This window comes from Gracilinanus agilis, chromosome 1 (genome assembly GCF_016433145.1).
Source record: "Gracilinanus agilis isolate LMUSP501 chromosome 1, AgileGrace, whole genome shotgun sequence".
Lineage (NCBI taxonomy): Eukaryota > Metazoa > Chordata > Mammalia > Didelphimorphia > Didelphidae > Gracilinanus > Gracilinanus agilis.
Window position 1 is genome coordinate 424143884 of NC_058130.1, and position 5008 is coordinate 424148891.

The window sequence follows — 5008 nt, forward strand, 5'->3', positions numbered from 1 at the left end:
CCCCCCCCCCCCCCCCGCAATCTTTAACTCAGGAGCTTCTGGCTGGCGCAGTCTCTCTACCTACACCACCAGCTTCCTTGGATCAAAAAAGAAGGAGAGCAGAAATGGGTCCCTATTTGAAGGATGGAGCAGGGTCTGTGTCAGACTAAGGAGCGGGGGAGGTGAAAAAGAGAAGGAAGAAAAGATGATTTAGAACCTCAGCATTTGGACCTTCCAAGATTGCACCCTTCCAGCTGCGTCAGGTCTGCTTCTCCAGACAGGGCGCCTCAGTGATGTCTCCCCAAAGGGTTACAGGCAATGATGCCATCTCCCTGAGCTCCGGGTACTCAAGCCCCAGGGGAGTGGGGGGTTGGGGAAGGAGGGCTGGAGGTGCCACAGGTCCAGGTGCAATGCTCAGGCCCATCCACACGACTGAAGGTCTGAAAAAAGACCTCCATCGCTAGCACTTAGCCCACCCCACTCCAACATCCCTGCCTGCGGTAACTGGGACCCCCACAGCACTCCCCTCCCCCAAATACGCAGCCTCAGCTCAGTCAGCAGGGCTGGCCAATGCACCATCCTCAAGCTGGCGCAGGTGCCAAGGCTAAGGGTGCAGGCGGTGCTCCATCGTGGTGTGCATGCCCGGTGCATAAAGGGGAGATCCCCTGAGGAAGGGGTCCCAGGGACAGGACCGTGGGGCTCTCCAAGCAGCACCCCATCTTGTCCCCCCAAGTGACGCTCGAATCCTGGAGACAACCTTTGGCCGGACCTGCCCCTGCCTTCGAGAACCTAGCCGTCGCCACTTACCCAAGGGGGAAAGCAGCTACGGGAGCAGCGGCGCCGCCTCCTCCTCCTCCTCCTCCTCCTAGTCCTCCGGGGCTACCCGACACCCCAGTCCCCACCCGGCAGCAGCTCCCCGACTCTGCCCAGTGGCCCAGCCACAGCCACCGGCGCCCGGGCCCCGCCCCAACACCACCAACGCCCCGCCCCTCTCATCCATTGGTCTCTGGATGCCTTCTCGGTCCCCCACCCACTTTTCTCATTGGGCGAGATGCTTCTCGCCCCGCCCTGCGGCGAACAATCCCCGTCCCCTTTCCTGATCTGGCTCCGCAGGGGGAGCGAAAGCAAGAGCTCTGCAGCCCCCGGGATCCTAGAGGCATCGCCGCTGCCTCTCCCTTAAATGGCCCGGGTGGAGGACTAGGGCTGGTCTGGCATGTCACTGTGCTGGCAGGTCTAGGGACGCTTCACTCCCTCAGGCCTCTCTCAGGTGTACAGGGCTGAAAGGCAGAGAGCCTTTCTGCAACAGGCAGCGTGGGAAAAAAAAAAATTCCTTGTGCATCCAGTGGGACAGACTTGTAGATGCAGATGAGGAAAGAGAGGGGCTTGCTTATGGGGAGGTGTTGGACAGGGGTGGAGTAAGAAGGATTTAGCCATACTGAGCTCTGATGGGCTACAATGGAAGACACACACACACACACACACACACACGCCTAGGTTGTTGGCTACAAACAGACTTTAGAAATCAGTGCCTTTCTCTGTGCACTCTGGTTTTTACAGTTTATGAAAGGGTGGCTCTAGACACGACTTTCTTCTCCCACTCTAACCTCTTCTCTGACACAGAAACAGAAAAGAGGAAATCTGTCTCTAATTGTCTCTGTCTCTTTTTCAATGTCAAATTAACAAGCTTACTAGCTGTGTGACCCTGGGCAAGTCATTCGACCTCTGTTTTGTCTCCATTTACTCCAATGTAAAATGGAGATAATAACAGAACCTACCTCTCAGGGTTTCTGTGAGGATCAAATGAGCTAGTATTTGTACAGTGCTTTCTTTGTACAATGCCTAGAACATAACACAAGTTATATAATATTCCCTTTTTATCTTCTGCTCCATCCTTCTGACCGGGTGCATCAAGAGCCTACCAAGAACCCAGGCACTGTGCTAAGGATATCTGTGTCTCTCTTTCTTTGCCTTCCCCTCACAAGGCAATACACTATCTGAAATCTCCTAGAGAGTACTAAAATAGAGATTCCTCAGTCTTTTAGAAGAGGCTGTGGAGCCCTCCTTCTGACAGTGGTCTATGTCCAGGAGACAGCTGGAAGTTACTTTTCCTCCACCAACAATATCCCCATTACAATCTCCAAGAAAAACTTATCTTGCAGCACCTGATCATATAAAGAAGAAAGTTGCCTTTACCTTCATAGTTCTCCTTCTACCCACTATCCCAAGACTTCTTTCTTCCATTTTTAAGGGCTAGACAACAAGTAGTGGCAAGTAGCCTGCCTTATGTTTAGCATTCTCCAGGCCCAAGCAACAAGTTATTTTGTTTTTGTTCCTCCCGCCCCCGTCCCCAACTTACCTATCCTTATTCCAAGGGCTGCAGCTTTGAAGTCCAGCCCCGTGAGACCTAGTAACATTTTGACTAAGTGCAGGATCTTAATTTTTCTTTTAAAGTTTCTATTCCATTGCTAGAGATCTGAAAACAGTTCTGCTGAGATCTACTGCTATACTAAAGCCATCATTGTCTTCTTGCCCCCCTTCTTATCATAGATGCAATCTTACACTTATTCAATTATTCAAAGCATACTTATTAGGTGTCTCCTGTGTGCTGAGAAAGCACTATACTAGGCACCAAGGGAAATACAAAGTTTAAGCAAAACAATCCTTATACTCATGGAATTTAGAGTCTAGTAGGGGAATGGCTGAAAACCAGAGTACGTAATATTACAAAATTAGCTCTTAAGAAAGATGCAAAACAAAGTGCCACGTGAGGTCTGAGGAGAATTGTCTCTTTGATGGATAATCTGAGAAGACTTCTAGAGAAGGTGACATTTGAGTTCATTTTTAAAGACAGGAAATAATTCATCAGCCAGAGAAGGAGATAGAGGGCATAACAGACAGAGAATAGTGTATATACAAAGATGTGGAGTCAGAAAGCACATGGCATATTTTGGGGTCAGGTATTTTAGTTCAAGCATAAAGCACATGAAGGAACATAATATTAGATAAGATTGGAAAGTAAGATAAACCAGAGATTATAAAAGGCCTAGAATACCAAGCAAAAGAATTTGAACTTTACTTAGACAATAGGTAACCACTCAAGATTTTTCAGCACAAGTCCTGAAATGGATAGGTCTAAGTATAAGGAAAATTCTTTTAGTATGACAATAGTATATTACATTAGTATGAAAGATTAAAGAAGAGAAAGTGGAAGTGGGAAGATATGTTAGAAAGTTATTAGGTAGGTGTCAGTAGGGCAGCTAGGTGGTACAAGTAGGTAGTGCTGGGTCTGGAGCCAAGAAGACTTATCTTCCTGAATTAAAAGCTGGCCTCGGATACTTACTAGTTGTGTGACCCTGGGGAACTCTGTTTGCCTCAATTTCTTTATCTGTAAAATGAACTGGAGAAGAAAATGGCAAATCACTTCAGTATCTTTGCTAGAAAAATCCCATATGGTATCACAAAGAATTGGACAGGACTGAATAACAACAAAAGGAAATCTCAAAAGTAGTGAAACAGATGCAGCCAAACAGAGTTCACAGTAAGAGGTCAACCATTAATCACGCATTTGCTGAGTGTTTACCATGTGCCAAGTGCTCTTAAGTACTAGTGATAAAAGAAAGGCAAAATAAAACAAAACAAACAAAAACAAACAAACAAATAATAATTCAACAGGTCTACCCTTAAGGAATTTAAATTCTAGTGGGGAACACATAAATAAAGTACATAGACCATACATACAGAGTAGATGGACAAGTAGAGGGGAAGGCACTAGTACCTGAGGGGAGGGAAGAAAAGGCTACCTTCAGAAGGTGACATCAGACCCAAATCTCAAAACAATCCAGAGATTCTAAGAGGTGGAAGAGAAGAGACGGAATATTCCAGGCATATATACAAAGGTATGAAGATGAGATAGGGAGTGTTGTATGTGAGAAACAGTAAGGAGACCAGTATAGTTAAATTGAATAGTGGAGATAAGATAGTGAATTCAAAAATGAATATGTTGAGATTGAGATGCCCACCAGATACTGGATACCATATATCTAACTTTCTACTGGGCACTATTTGTATAAGTTTGATAATTGAACACATGGATGCTGATGAAATCACTAAGTGAGAGTAGTATACAAAAATAGAGATGCTCCCATAGAGATGTGAGTGAGAGGGAAGGAAAGGTCAGAATAGTAAGACGAGAACAGATGTATATGGAATCTCAAGTCCAGAGAGGAGAGAGTGTGTTAAGAAGGGTTGGGCAAATGCTAAAGAGAAATCAAGGAGGATACCTAGTACTCAAGTGAGTTGGTCCTCTATACCCTCCAATGATATAGATTGCAACCCATCTATCCTTGCCCATCCCCTTGTATTCTTGTTCATGTATTTCTATGAACTCAACCAGAGGCAGCTCCTCAACATGCTGGAGCCTTGATTTCTCTCAAAATTCTCGGGATACCAGTAGGGCACACAGCCAATCAATCATCTGCCCTGTGTTCTTGCCACATGTCCAGCTTATTATTTTTCTCCTCTGTATCTCATTATATTCTTTACTTTGGTTTTTCATTGCATTTCTTTGTAACAAACTGGATCTTGTTCGCATTCGCCATGTGCTTTTTCTATTGCCCTTTGGGGAACATGCATGGAACATGAGTATTTTTTTTAAAAAAAAACACTGAATTTGGTGATTGGAGGTCATTGCTAATCTTAACTAATTGATATGAGTGGAAGCTAGAAACCAAATGACTTAGGAAAGAATAAGTAGTGAAGTAGTCATATCATGTGGAGCCCTTTTCAATAAATTTAGCAGTAAAGAACAGAGAAGTGGAATGATAGGATAAATGGTCAAAGCATGAAGGGAAGTGGTTTTCTTTTTGGACTGAAGAACTTGAGCATGTTTTATAGATAAATGGGAAGCAGCTACTACAGAAGAGATTAAAGATGGAAAGAGAGAAAAGGGATGTCTGATGGAGTAAATTTCTGGAACAAAATAAAGGGCATGCATAGAGGTATTGGCTCTAATGAAGAGCAAGGATACCTC

The 5008-nt window shown here is 45.0% G+C and overlaps 1 protein-coding gene across 1 annotated transcript in view; it reads right to left on the reverse strand.

Annotated features, from left to right (window-relative positions):
* LOC123252464 (tubulin polymerization promoting protein) overlaps positions 1 to 852 on the reverse strand; it is a 41455-nt gene extending 40603 nt beyond the window's left edge. Inside the window, exon 1 of the mRNA XM_044681766.1 lies at positions 787 to 852. The gene's annotated coding sequence lies outside the window, so the exon portion shown is untranslated. The remainder of the gene's footprint in view (positions 1 to 786) is intronic.
* Between the last annotated feature and the right edge of the window lie 4156 nt (positions 853 to 5008).